At 37.5% G+C, this 15,817-nt stretch overlaps 1 non-coding gene across 1 annotated transcript; it reads left to right on the top strand.

Moving 5' to 3' along the window:
• Window positions 1-15,407: 15,407 nt before the first annotated feature.
• LOC132025259 (U6 spliceosomal RNA) lies at window positions 15,408-15,512 on the top strand. Its single transcript, XR_009406514.1, has one exon. It is a non-coding gene; the product is annotated as a U6 spliceosomal RNA (small nuclear RNA).
• The last annotated feature ends 305 nt before the right edge of the window (window positions 15,513-15,817 follow it).

Raw genomic sequence — 15,817 nt, 5'->3', positions numbered from 1 at the left:
TTTTCTCCCCCTCTTAACCCTGTGGACCAACTCTTATATTCACATTTTTAACTCCCTTTGGGTTCATGAATAGCAATAAGTGTTTTCAGAAAAGAAGATGCTTCACTATTATGCCCAGCAGTCTATTATTTCTAGAGTACCAGGAAGGACATGGACCTTTGAATCAAACACACAGAGGTTAGAATCCCAGCTTTACCATTTATTTGCTATGAGGATTTGGGAACATTATTATATCTTTCTGGGCCTCATATTGCTATTTTAAAGTAGAGATAATAACATCCACCTGCCTGAACTGTTGTAAATATAACTGGTATAGTCAGGCTTTGGCTGTCTGTGAATATAAAATGAGGTCCATTTCCTTTAATATCCATATTATGATGGTGGAGTTAAGGCTGGCATGATAGATCCCCTTAAAGCATGCCCTAATTAGTTTCTGGAAATGACACCAAGTTCTCTTTTACATGGGCTAAGAACAGATTCATTCATTCAGGTTTTTCATTCTGGGTTTTTTTTGTTTTTTTTTTTGGCAAGCTGCCAAGATATTCATTTATATAACAGCTATTTCTATTGATACCTATTTGGTGCTAGGAAATTTTTAGCACATAGGTTATTGGTGAAGACACCATCCTTGTTTCCATGAAACAAAGATTGTGGCAAGTGGGGGGTGAGAGAGTCAGACCACCTAGAGAAATAATTATAAATAAGGGTAAATACTTAGAAGGAAATATGAGCAATCTTGTAGAAATTGAAGGTGGTATAAAGGAACAACATGAGAGATGGTAGTAAGGGCACTTTTCGAAGGAGCTGACGTGTGAGCTATGATGTAGGTGGTGAGATGGAGCCTACCAAGTGAAGATCAGAAGGGGAGGAACATTCCATATAGAAGGATCAACAAAGGCAAAGTTTTGAGAAAGAGCCACTGAATTAAAGCAACTGAGGGAAGAGGAATATGATTCTGATCACAAGTTCTGACATGTCGGTTTCTTCCCACACCACCAAGCAATTCTTTGACACCAGCTGAGTGTCTTATAATTCAGCTCAATTTTGACACCATCTACGTGTGAGATTGCATCAGATTCCACAGGTTAAGGGTTCAGTCCCACAATTGCCCAACACTCCCCGCACCTGACCTTGTGCTTCTGATGCAGGTTGTTACCTCTGCTTTTGACTGACTGGCTGCTGTATATCATAGGTTCCCATGACCCCCTCCTTTGGTTTGACAAACTGCTAAAACAGCATACAGAACTCAGGAAACCAGTTGACTCACTAGATTACTAGTTTATTATGAAGGATGTTAAAGAATATGAAGAGATGAAGAGATACATAGGGTAAGGTATGGGGAAAGGGCACGGAGCTTCTGTACCCTTTTCTTGCACACTATTCTTCCTAAATCTCCATGTGCTCACCAATGAGGAAGCCCTCTGAACTGCATCCTTTTGGGTTTTTATGAAAGCTTCATTATATAGGCACAAATGATTAAACCATTGGCCAGTGGCAATTGATTCAAACTCCAGCCTTTTCTCCCTTTCCAGGGAAGTCAGGTGAGTGGGACTAAAGGTTCTCATCGTCTAATCACATGGTGGTTTACTCTGGTCCCCAGCCTCTATGCTCAGATGACCCAGGGGCTTTCCAGGAGGCACCACATCAGCATAACAAAAGACACGTTTGTCTTCTTATCACTTATGAAATTCCAAGGGTTCTAGAAGCTCTGTGCCAGAAATGGAGATGAAGAGCAAATATATGTTTGTTGTTATAAATCTCAGGGAGTATAAATAAAACAGCAAGAAAGGGATAAGGTGGTACAAGGTGAGTCAGAATTGTGCAGGGCCTGTTTTCTTTGTCTCTGCAGGGCATCAAGGGGCAATTGGAATGACTAGAAGATATGGGCATGTTTTAAGCAGGTAAACCACCGATCTAATTTACTTTTTAACAAGATAATTCTGGCTGTTGAGTGTGTAAGACTAGGAGTGCAACGGTGGAATAGGGGAAGTATTTTGGCTATTATCTTAGTCCGGGTAACAAAAGATGGTGGCTGGTTTTGTTTAAGGAGGTAGAATCAAAGAGAAAGATATGTCAAAGATTTGGGATCTACTTTGACTTAGAATCAATATGACTTGTTGAAAAAAGGGCAAAGAGAATTCAGAAATGATACCTAAGTTTAGTTATTTAGTAGTATTTATGTTTGTCCTATTATTTATTTAGTCGTATTATTTTCCTGAAGGGAAAGGGGAAGAAGGGATACAAATTTCTGTATCGTACAGAATACGAGTTCTGTGTTTTATAAGCTATGCCTAGTCTTTTTATAAGCTGTGACATGTCAAGTAGTTAGATATACAATCTGAAATTCAAGTTTTAGCGAGGAAGGGGGATTTAAATTTAAGAGTAATGAAAATATGTATGGTATTTAAAGCAATGGATGTGAATGAGTTATTGGGGAATATGAACGGAGATAAAGGAAAAGGTTATAGGATCAATCTCTAGAATGCTCTAATATTTAGAAGTTGGCTACAGAAGAGAAAAAATAAAGAATATTGAGAGAATCAATGAAGTGAGGAGAAAATGAAATAATATATGATGTTCTGGAATTCAAGAAAAAAAGTTTTTTTTGTTTTTTTTTTTTTTAAAGGTAAGAGTGTTTGAGGGGCACCTGGGAGGCTCAGTGGGTTAACCCTCTGCCTTCGGCTCAGGTCATTATCTCAGGGTCTAGGATCAAGACCCACATCGGGCTCTCTGATCGGTGGGGAGCCTGCTTCCCCCTCTCCCTCTGCCTGCCTCTCTGCCTATCTGTGACCTCTCTCTCTCTCTCTCAAATAAATAAATAAAATCTTTAAAAAAAAAGTTAAGAGTGTTTGAGTGTACTGCTAAGAAGTGAATCAAGAGGAGACAGAGAAGGAATTATAAAATTTGGCAGCATGGAGGTCACTGACAAGATCCTGATGAGCTAATTCATTGTAGTCATTGATGTATACAGAGTGTAAACTCCCCTGAAGTGAGCTGAGGATAAGGTAGGGGCTAAGGAAGTAGATACAGACAAGAATTTTGAGACATTCAGGCTGTTGAGGGAAGTAAGGAAAGGAGATATTTTTCGGCAGGAAATCAAAGGTCCAGAAGGTTTTTTGGTTTAGTTTGTTTGTTTGTTTGTTTTCCAAAAGTCAGATCTAGAACCTGTGTATTTGTCAATGTTAATAACCCTTGGAGAAGAATAAATTCAGTCTTGGAGAGAGAGGGAATAATTGCCAGAGTGAAATTTTTGAGAGAGCAAGAGAGGATGTCTATAGAACATAGGTGCTTTGCCTGGCATTTGTTAAATAGGGATTCATCTTCCATTGTAGGAGAAGAGAAAGCAGAGGCTGTAGGTTCATTTTCTGGGAAACTGAAGACAATTCTATCTGATTATTCTGATTATTTCTATTATCTCAGTGGAGTACAAGGTAAGATTATTATTTGAGAGTGAGCAGGGAGGAAGAGAGTGTTTGGAGGGTTTGAGGAGAGAAGAGAAGATGTGGAATAGTCTCTGAGGGGAAAGGGAGTGTCAGCCTTTAAAGCAATGTTCCAGTCTTGCTGGGCAGGCTTGAGTATCCTTGGAAAAGGAAATGAATTTAAAGTAAGACCTATATTGTAAGGAGGGGCACTCTGCTCCTACAGGGCCTCTTGAAAATGCTATTCAGCACACAAAGCTCTACTGGTGGCTACTGCTGCATTTCTATTCTGGGAAGTGCTCAGTGAGGGACTAGTCCCTTTGGGATCCCATTCCAAACATAAAAGGAGCACCCACACAGCAAGTTTTGGCTACCATTTTCCACAAAATTTTGGATCTGGTAGAAGGAAGTGAGGATGGTATGAATTTAAAAGTATTCTTTAATATAGCTACTCTTGCAGTTGACAGGAGCATTTCCCAGGAAGGTCTGGTGAGGTTTTTGATGCTTCTAAATCAGTTGGCTTCCATGAAGGTAGTGAGGACCAGTTCATCCTCTCTAAAGAGGGTGCCTTTGAGAGTGACTGTTCTGTGTCCAAGAACCATATACTCCAAGGAGATGAAAATACTCCATCCTCATCCCAGCCTGAATTTGGTCTTCCAACTCTGCATTTCCTGTCCGCCCAATTTTCCTCTTCCCAGGTTGACTGACAGTGGTAAAATCAAATCACATTTGAAGAAAGTCTGTCTTAATGAAAATGGATGTAGTCTCTCCTAAAGGTCAGAATGAGATAATAATATTAGTGCATTTGGATTACTCTCTCAATGACATCACATATAGAGCATCAGTGGTCGACTTAGATCACATACTTTTTAAGTCAACTAATAGTAGCTCAAGGGGGAAAACCATGTCTGTATGCTTTTCCATACTTCTGTCTCAGCTTCACACTTCCCATTTCAGCTCCTCAAGAACATACACAACTCCAATAAGCAATGCTATTTTTTAAATCTATACACAGTCCAGGAATACAGTTTGCAGAAACACAGTTTTTATGCAGGGCAATTTACATTGCCAAATAGAATTCATGGCAGTGAATATTTTACATTTTTTCCCTAAAGAAAATATGTGTGTGCTGGTTTTATGTTTGCAGAATTATGGCTCATTCAAGTGGTTTTCTCCCACCCCCCCAATAACAATAAATGTTTTCTATTTCCTTCCATAAAGAAGAGTTGAGGTCTTGATGGTACATTGATGGATAACCCCAGTAACTTTTAAATAGCAATTTTCTGAGGTCTCAAAAACGTTTAGGGTTGAGCTGAAGTCCAAGGGCCAAGCTAAATGAATTTTAAAGATCACATATTTAATGTGGCAAGCACATACCTACAAAATAACAGGGGCCCTATCTTATAGATTTTAAGTTATATCCAAGGAGATATAAACTTTTGTTATAAGTTGATCATACAGTGTTATGGTACCTAGATCATTGGTAAATACCTAGAGAACATGTAGATTCTTATACCTATAATAATCATTGTTACTTTCAAAATACTAAAATAGATTATTGTATATTATTATGAGTACAGGTGCCTAAATTTGTATTATATACTGAATTTCTGCTACTTGATTGGCTCTTCTTCAGATGCTTATTACCCCAATTTATTAAAAATTGGCATTTGGCATAAGATGGATTTGTCTCAAAGCTTTCCCAGTGGATCTATCTATCAAAATGGCTTAATTTAACTTCCAGAATATATTAAAAATAATTAATTCTAATAGGAAATTTTTATTATGTCAATTTATTAAAAGATATATTGTTGGCCATATTGAGAATCCAAATTAGTGAAAGGCTTACACTGGTAGGGTAATTACAGTAGGGTCAAAGAAAGAGTGGGAGAAAAAAAAGAGTTCACCATCAATGACAGCAAGAAAATAAAACACTAGTGTATGGCCATGTAGGTTAGCAACTATAACCCATAGAAAAAGAAAAAAAGGAAGCTGTCTTTAATGACTGGAAATGAGGCAATTGCAAATAATGCACCAACTCAGGGATGCTGCATAAAGAATACCATGAAGCAGAAAATGTTGGCCTATTGTGGAAAACATTAATATTTCTGATACTCCTTTTTCCCTCCATTTCATCATTTATGTATCAATGCTTGCATCATTTTTAGATGAGAAGTTGATGTCTAAGTTCTGAAAAAGGGTGATGAAATATACATATCTGGTTATACCTCTTTCCCTTTAGAGGCATTGGCGTACTTGATTGGTAATTACAATGAATTCTACCACTTTACAAAAGGTTAAGGATGCAAAGCTATAAAACTTCTAGTAGAAACATAGAAGAAAATCTAGGGACGCCTGGGTGGCTCAGTCAGTTGTCTGCCTTCGGCTCAGGTCATGATCCTGGGATCCTGGGATGGAGCGCTGTGTTGGGCTCCCTACTCAGCAGGCAGTTGGCTTCTCTCCCTCTGCCTCTCCCCCTTCTCTCTCTCTCTCACTCACTCTCAAATAAATAAATAAATAGCATCTTTTTAAAAAATCTAGATGTCCTTGGATACAGTGATGCCTTTTCAGATATAACACTAAAGATAGGATCAATGGAAGAAAAAGTTGATAAGCTTGACTTTACTAAAGTTACAAACTTGTGCTCTGCTAGAGACAATTCCAAGAGAATCCAAAGACAAATCACAGACTGGAAAAAATATTTGCAAAAGACACAGCTGATAAAGGATTATTAACTAAAATATACAAAGAGCTTTTAAAACTCAATAATAAGAAAACAAACAACCCAATTAAAAAATTGGCCAAAGACCTTAACAGACACCTCACCAAAAGAGGCACAGATGACAAGCACATGGAATGCAGATCAAATATTCAGGGAAATGCAAATCAAAACAATAATGAGTACCACTACACACTTATTAAAACAGCTACAAGTCAGAACACTGACACTAACTGCTGACAAGGATGAAGTGCTACCTGAACTTTCATTTATTGCCGGTAGGAATACAAAATAGTACAGCTACTTTGGAAGACAGTTTAGCAGTTTCTTAACAAACTAAACATATTCTTATCCTATGACCCAGCGATAGTGCTCCTTGGTATTTATACCCAAAGGAGTTGAAAAGTTATGTTTACACAAAAACCTGCATGTAAGCATTTATGGCAGCTTTATTCATAATTAACAAATTGTGGAAGTGATCAAGATATCCTTCAGTAGTTGAATGCAGAAATACACTGGCACATCCAGACAACAGAATATTATTCTGTGCTAAAAAGAAATGAGCTACCAAGTCATGAAGACATAGAGGAAACTTAAATGCATATTATTAAGTGAAAGAAGTCAATCTGAAAAGACTACACACTGTATAATTCCAACTACTTGACATTTTGGAAAAGGCAAAACTATGGAGACATTAAAAGATTAGCAGTTGGCCAGAGTTTGGGGATGAAGGGAGATGAATCCACAGAACACAGGATTTTTAGGGTGATGAAAATACTCTATGATATTATGATGATGGGGTTATCTGTCATTACACCTTTCTTTAAGTCTATAGACTGTACAACACTAACAGTAGAACCTAAGGTAAACCATAGGCTTTGAGTGATTATGATGTGTTGAGTAGGTCCATCTTTGGTTAAAAAAAAAAAAAGTACTGTTTTGTTGGGTGGTATTGATAATGGGGAAGCCATGCGTGTATGGAGGCAGGGTTAGTGAGAAATCTTTGTACCTTCCTCTCAGTTTTGTTGTAAACCTAAAACTGCTCTAAGAAATACAGTCTAAAAAATCAGGCCCTGGGGCGTCTGGGTGGCTCAGTGGGTTAAAGCCTCTGCCTTCGCCTCAGGTCATGATCCCAGTGTCCTGGGATAGAGCCCTGCATCGGGCTCTCTGCTCAGCGGGGAGCCTGCTTCCTCCTCTCTCTCTGCCTGCCTCTCTGCCTACTTGTGATCTCTGTCTGTCAAATAAATAAATAAAATCTTAAAAAAAAAAAATCAGGCCCTCAGCATCACAAATCCATATTACCTTTGTTCTCCTGGGCTAATATGGTTACTGTGAAATGGAAATGGAGATGTGCTGACTCTAAGTATAAAACACTTAACTGATTTTTGAAGTGTTAGCAATAATAAAAAAATATAAAATACCTCAATTTTTATGTGGATTGTATATTAAAATGGTATTATTTTAGATATACTAAGTTAAATAAAATACATTATTAAAATTCATTTCACTAATTTCTTTTGCTTTCCTTCCATGTATCTAATAGAAATTTAAAAATATAAATGCAGCTTAAATTATATTTAATACATGTATTTTTAAAAGGATTTTATTTATTTATTTATTTGACAGAGAGAGAGAGAGAGAGAGTGAGCGCATAAGCAGGAGTTGAGGACAGCACGCAGAGGAAGAAGCAGGCTCCTAGCTGAGCAGGGAGCCCAACATGGGGCTCGATCCCAGAATCCTGGGATCTGACCTTGCCCAAAGGCAGACACATAAACAGCTGAGCCACCCAGGCATCCCTTAAATTATATTTAAAGACAGTACTGCTCTAGACCATTCTGTCCCCAAGTAATAATTGTTGGAAATAATGTAGGAAATTAAAATAGACATGTGTAGGTATTTAAGAGAGATTATGTTTCTTTTAAAGTGCAATCCACACTTCTCAGGTTAGATTAATTTACAGATTTATTCTGATTTTGACTTAGAATTTATTTCTTACAGATTTGTTTTACAGATTGTGTTGACTTTTTTGTCTCTCCTAGTAAATTAATTGTGCTTGCAGAATTTTTCTTCATTTTTCAGTACATTTCTCCTTCCTTTCATTTTAGCTATCTACTCTCCATCCTGTTTCAAGGATTTGAAAAGGGTTCCATATATGACATGCCCCATGGTAAATTTTGAGGATCCTTTGAGAAATTATGACTCTAGAGCTGGATCTCTGTTTCTCCCTGCAGAGTTGTTTGGAGCTTCCTACTCTGAGCTGTCCCTCCGGCACCGCAGTTCTGACCCTGTCCACCACCTGCTTCGTTCCTTCCCTCCATCCTCTGTGTGGTATGTGGATTTACTGAATGTGATGTTTAAGAATGGAAACTAGTCTATGTTAAAAAGCCTTTATAGGAAATAAGTTTTCAGACAAATGCTGTGGAGGATTTTCTGAATATCAGTAAGGAACCCTGTTATGTTTGAAGTGAAGTAGCATCCAGCACTATTGACATGAATGAAACTGACACTTGGATACAGAAAATTGACTGAATATAAATTTAAATATTAAAGAATAATGAGGTTATAAGTGCCTGAAAAATTGCTTTTGCTTGTGCCCAGTAGGAATTTTCATGAGCATGGAATTATGCAACTGTTACTTTATCTCTGAAATATTGCAAAAGTTTAATTGGCAGTTGTATAATTGGGTGGAAATTTTTAGATTTTTTTTCTATGGACTGAAGTCTTCCTTATTACAAAATGTCTTCATATATTCAATAGCAACAAAACCCAGACAAAATGAAAATATTGCTAACTTAAGAAACATAAGATATTGGTCAAATTTATATATATGGAAGGATTTGTTAAAAGTCCAGGAATGTTAAGGTTTTTACCCTCTACTTATTTTAGACAAAAATATAGTCACAATTTGTAATTGCTTATATTTAGACTATATTACATGTGTATTTATATGTGTATAGCAGTCTGTAAAATAAATGGCAAGATATGTTATGTCTTTATTGTCATATCTTCTATGTCTTTATATTTTGAAGTTAGACATTAATTTGGAGGTTTAATGAATGAAATATTTATATGCAAACTTACTGCATAGGCTTCCCCATTTATAGATGTTCCCGTAAATCAATGAACAAATCTTTTTAAAGTATTTTTTAAAATAATCTTTATTAGGTTATTCACTTATTATACCTAAGCTTGGGAATGGAAATATTTATACCTTAACTATCTTTTGTTCAATGAAATTTGGAAATATTAACTGATGTCTATGATGTGCAGGTGCTTCTTTCTGTTTCCTAATGGAGCCACAGATATGGATGGTTGTATTGTGGTCATGTGTGAAAATGTCCTTGTTTTAAAACATTTGGGTGTGATGGGACATCAGGTGAACAGTTCTCAATAGTTCAGGAGGAAAATAGTTTTTTTTTACTTATACTTACAATTTTGTACCATACTTATAATTTTTCTGTTAGTTTAAAATGTCTCTAAAAAAATAGAAGAAAAAAAAAAGACTCTCACTTGGTAGCTGTTTGAGCTCGGAAGAGCCACTTCAATATTCTGAGCTCAGTTACCCCATGTATAAATTAGGAATACTAATATCTTAAAAAGTTGTTTTAAGGATTGGGATTGTAGGTTAATTACAGATTTATGGTTTCATGTTTCATTCAGTGGTTTATACGTTGTTTGAGTCATTATTTACTTTGATGTTCATGTTGTCCAATATTTGCTAGTGAGAGCCCCTTCCTAATGAAAGCCTGTTTGAACATCCTTGCAACAATACCACTTCGTGATTTTAAAATCTTTAAATGGCATCGGTATATCACATTAAAGTTTACAAGAGATAAGGGCATTTTCAGATGTCTCAGGATAGAGATGCAGACGGTGGTTTGCAATCACACAAAACTATTATAAAATCCCTGAAGAACCACCTTGTTACAGAGGATGCAGCACCTGTAGGAGGTGTCTGTGATAGCAAGCATTGGAGCAATGACCTAAAGTGTTGTTTGCTCTATTCATAGGTGGCGGGCAGGGATAACCCTCTGATTTGAGAGGGAAAAAAAGAAGTTTTCTGACATTTCAAAAAAATATTAATCCCACAGAAAAGGAAAATCATGGTTAGGAAAACAAAATTCTAATATTTTTGCTTAGAATTCTCTGGAAATTGAAGAGATGAAATGAACAGAAGGAAACATGGGTGGGGAAGGGGTTGTAATTTCCTTCTTTTTCCTATCTTTAGGAACAATCAGACTGAAGCTATTCCAGATACATAACGGTATTGCTTAAAGACTTCCCCAAATAGGACATCCATAACCTTCTCAGTCCATTTCAACTTCTGCTGATACTTATAGCCTGGAATTCTATGTCTCTAAACTAAGGATCATGTACTGGTTTAAGATGAAACCTGCTATTCCTGTTCTGTAGTCAAAAAAAAAAAAAAAAAAAAAAAAATTGTGGTCATCATTCTCTTCAAGGTGTCTGTAAGAGAGTAGTTTTCAAATTTTAAAAAATATATTTATTTATTTATTTGACAGAGAGAGAGAGATCACAAGTAGGCAGAGAGGTTGGCAGAGAGAAGGGGAAGCAGCTTCCCTACTGAGCAGAGAGCCTGATGCAGGGCTCATCCCAGGACCCTGAGATCATGATCTGAGCTGAAGGCAGAGGCTTAACCCACTGGGCCACCCAGGCAACCAGTAGTTTTCATATTTATAGCTGCCTTGTTCATTCTCTGCTTCCAAGGAGAATGGAACTAACATTTTATGGATTTCTATTCTCTTCCAGAGAGGCAATTTTACTGATGTTTACTGAGTACTTACTATATGCCAAGGATGGACCTTATCTAATTTGTTGAAAGTCTGGATAGAATAAAAGGCTGGGTAAGAAAGAATTCTTTCTCTGCTTATCTTCAAGCTGCAACATTAGTCCTCTGCCTTCACTCAGACTCAGGTTGGAATTTACCCCATTGTGTGGATCTGGACTTCACAGCCCCCATAGTTGTGTGAGCCAACCGCTCATAATATCCATCCATCCATCCGTCCATCCGTCCATCCATCTGTCCATCCATGTATCCATCCATCCATCCATCCACTATCTAATTAGCTCCTGTCAGCTTGGTTTTTTTGGAGAACCCTAATACAGTTAACAAGTGGTAGAGCTTTGACCCCATGCAGTTTTACTCCAGCATCTTTGCTCTTAACTAACACACTGAGTTGTCTCTGACCCAATAAACATTGTGTGATCTTCACAACTCAGCAAAATTGGTGGGACTTTTCTTTTCCCTTTTACAGATGAGGAAATCAAGACTTAGGGAAGTTAAGCAATTTACCTGTGATCAAATAGCTGAGATAATAAGTGGCAGATATAAATTAAAAATTCAGATAAGCATGGCTCCCAAACCCATGGTATTTGTCTCCTAAATTTATTGCACTCCTTCCAAGCTGTATTTATTTATTTATTATTTATTTATTTTGGAGGCGGGAGGGGCTTGAAGAATGTTATCTAAAATGAAGGGCCTGCTCAGAGAGGAGCAAACACCATTACTTTGGCTGGACAAGAACCACATTTATCAGGTGTATTCCATCATGCGGGCCCAAAATTAGATCTATAAAAGGCTGCAAAGGTAAGAAGACTTTCAACTCCCTTCTTAAAGAGAAGATAGTAGTTGCCATTTATCAAAGGCCTATGATGTGGTCAGCACCATTCCTAGGTATAATCATATTTCATTTAGTTCCCCACAGAAACCTTTGAGGTAGTTTATTTTCTTAGGCTGGGTGTCCAAGAGGCAGACCCTACCATAAGGATTCAAATGCGATTGATATATTAAGGTGATACTCCCAGGAGAAACTAAGAAGGGAGTGAGGAAAGCGTGACAGGGAAGAAGGAAAGTGAGGACTCACAGAAAGTGACTTCGGCCAGATCCCACAGGGGACACCTGGAATGTAAGGCATGCCTTAGAGTTTATCCCAGCCTGAGGCTTGGAGGAGTGTATTCCTCAGCCCCGCATTGTCTACCCTCCATAAGGGCTGTCCCAACATTGGGAAAAGGCAGGGATATAAATTCCCCGGCACATATGAAGCTCTGTGCTTAGGACAGTAGCCTCAGGGCAGCCCAAGGAAGAAAAATCAAGCATGTTGGGAATAAAACTACATCAAATCTCGGGAGACTGCACAGAAACAATGGTGATCTGAGGGACTTTGGATAGAGCCATGATGTGAAGGTCAGACTTCACATGGAGATCTATCCCTCTGATGCCAACAATATGTATGCTTTGTCCACTATCCTGTTTTGCCTCTTCTTGTTTCCCCTACACTAGTCTGTCTTCCATTATTCCTGGCTCAATTAACAGCCACAGACCTAAGGGTTGAGTTATCCTATATATATATATCCTATATATCCTATATATATATCCTATATATCCTATATAATACCTAAGGCAGTCAAAAGAATGAGCAAAACTCAATTCCATTTCCCAGAAAGTTAGTAGCCTTCCAGGCCTAGAACTCCAGAGCTAGCGGTTTAGCAAAGTGTTTTCATATGTTATAGTTTATAAAATTTCAAAACATTTTTGAAACCTCATTAAAAAACATTGAAAAGAATGAAATCTTGCCGTTTGCAATGACATGGGTGGAACCAGAGTGTATTATGCTAAGCAAAATAAGTCATTCCTAGAAAGACAAACATCATATGATTTCACTCATAGGTGGAATTTAAGAATCAAAACAAATGAACATAGGGGAAGGGAAGGAAAATGAAATAAGATAAAAACAAAGAGGGAGGCAAACCATAATGGACTCTTAATTATAGGAAACAAACTGACGGTTGCTGGAGGGGAGGGAGGTGAGGAGTGGGGTGGGGTAACTGGGTGATGGGCATTGAGGAGGGCACGTGATGGAATGAGCACGTGTTACATGCAACTGATGAATCACTGAATTTTATCTCTGGAACTAGTAATACACTATGTGTTAACAACTTGAATTTAAATAACAAAGAAAAGAAAAGGAAAACCTCCTATAAGCTAGCCAGATCTCTGCTCCCTCAAGGCAGCAATGCCCTCTATGTACACTTTGGGAGACTGCCTTTTCTTGGGCATTATAGCATTAGCAGCTTCTACCTAGGTTATTTGTGATCCTGATGGGAGCAGATCCTGGACAAAGATAAGTCCCCTCCTGCCAAAGACACCAGATACCATGTGGATTTCTGATACAGGAATGCACAACACACAACAGATAGGATCTCTGAATTTTGGTTTTTTGAAAGTCTCCTTTATTTTTCTCTGACAAATCATATTTATACTTCTTTAGACTTGAATTAAGTAAAGCTGTGTGGTCTTGTGCATGCTGCAACTTGACAAACAGAGACAATAGCACTAAGTAAAGGTGTGAAGAACAACTTTACATTTTTATAGCATTTTTCACAACCATTGTATCCCGAGGCACTTCACAAGAAGTAGCAACACCAACTTTTCCTATAGGTCCTCTTGGGGTGTGAATTCTGAAACCCAATTCTGCCCTTCTAAAGTTCATTTGATGGTGTGGGAGATTAAAAATGGCACTCTTTAGCTTTTTTTTCTTTCTTTTTTCCTTTAAACATTCCTTTGAATTTTTTTTTTTTATGTTTTTATACATCTCTCCTTTAAACAAATATTTACTTAACCTCCGGCAATGTATTAAGCAATAGGGCATAAAATGGCAAATGAGAGATAATTTTGAATTTTACTTCTGCTACTTTGTGTCTAAGATTTCGTTATATATAAAATGGAAATAATGTATTTCCTATGGGGGATGAAAAAAAGCTGCACATATAGGTCTTAGAATAGTATCTGGGAGTCAGCTAGTGATTGGGTTTTGAGAACTGACTGTGGTGTGTCAGCCATTGTTCTAGGGAACATGAAAATAATACAATGCTGCTCTCCTCAAAGAGCTTACTTTCAGTAGAAGGACACAGATATAATGTAAAAATATAATAAATTTAAATGCCAATAAGAACAATGAGTAACATAAAATGATAATCCAAGTGGGAAAATTTTAACTGGGGTGGCCAAGGAGGGTGTCTCCAGTGAGGTGACCTTTTGAGTTGGGACCGAATGATGAGGAGACAACCATGTGAAGACCTGGGGTTCAATCATTCCAAGCTGGAAGTGCTAATTACCCGGAGATAAGAAAGAGTTTACATATTTAAGATTCAAAAAGAAGGTATGTGACTGGAACACAGTGACTGTGAGTGAGGATAGGAAGAGGAGCCCGGAGAAGTAAGCAGGGGCCAGATCACCTATGACCCCTCTATTCCATGGGAAGGAATATGTTTATTGTGTTTGCTATGGGGAGCCACAGGATGATTTTAAGCTGAGGGGTAATGATTGGATTTATATTGGATTGTATTGACTTAATCTCCCTTCTGAATGGAAGAAAGAACATAATAGGGTCAAGTGTATGATAAAGGAGAGCATGTGTGATGGTGGTCCAGGTGAGAGAGGACATTGCTAACTAAGTCAGTATTAGGGAGTAATGATCAGATGTGGGATACCTTTTTGAGGTAGAACTCATGAGGCTGCAGGTGGGAAGAAAGTATCAAAATAAATAAAGAGTGATGGATTTTGGTTAGAGCAAATAGATTTTTCTCTGAGGAGGAAGACTTGGATTGAGCTGATAGCCCTGCTTGGGTCACGCTAAGTTAAAGATCCCTATTGCGCATCTAAAAAAATGAAACAGCCAAATAAGCAGTTGGCTATTTAGTCTTGAGTTGAGGGGAATTTCAAGGCTGAATGCATACTTTTTGAAATTATTAGCATTTAGGTGACTTTTAAAATCATAGTATTAACTGAAATCCTGTAGAAAAAATAGCTATTATTTATTCAGCACCTACCAAATACCAAATACTGTTGGAAGTGATGTACATGTGTTAATTTATTTATATAATAGACATAATAATCCAACAAGGTAAGAAATATTACATTATATCAGTTTTACTGATGGGGAAAAGAGGCAAAGAGCAGTTAAATAATTGCTCAGTTAAATACCTACTCAATGAAAAAGTCAACATGTGATGGTAAGTAATTTGGCCCCAGTTTCTAGGCACTAGAGCGCAGAGAAAAAACAAGGGTATAGGATTCAGTTCTAAAGCAATTTAATAGTTTGTGGTCAAATCACAGGAGCTGCGGTCTGCAAGAGAACTGAGGAGGGGCAGTCGTTGGGGAGGGAGGAGTCTAACTGACCATGAGTTGGGGATGCCTAGAGAAGTAAGTCAATAACTAAGAGGTTAATGCATCAAATGTTACAAGGGCACCCGTTTTGGCACTAGATATATTAACATTGGAACAATGCAAAGACGATGAGACATTATCCTTGAACGAAGGTGATATACAAATCTGTGAAGTGGTCCATGTGTTTTTGTGGGCCCATATCTCACACTTTACAGAAATATAAAATTTATATGGGTTAAAGATTTAAGTCTGAAGTTCAAACTTTAAATCTTTTAGAAGAAAATATAAGAGAATATATTATGAGCTGGGATTGAGAAAGAATTTCTTAAATAAAAATAGCCAATACTTAAGTACTTAAAATGTTAAGTGTGGTTACAATAAGTTAAACATATTAACACATTTAATCCTCACAACAATCCTATAAGATTATCCCTACTTTACAGATGAGGCAACTGAAGCATATAAGGCTCAGTACCCAGGGTTGTACAGCTG

This window comes from Mustela nigripes, chromosome 9 (assembly GCF_022355385.1).
Source record: "Mustela nigripes isolate SB6536 chromosome 9, MUSNIG.SB6536, whole genome shotgun sequence".
Lineage (NCBI taxonomy): Eukaryota > Metazoa > Chordata > Mammalia > Carnivora > Mustelidae > Mustela > Mustela nigripes.
The sequence above is the reverse complement of the archived record's forward strand: the minus strand, read 5'-3'. Positions and strand labels throughout refer to the sequence as shown.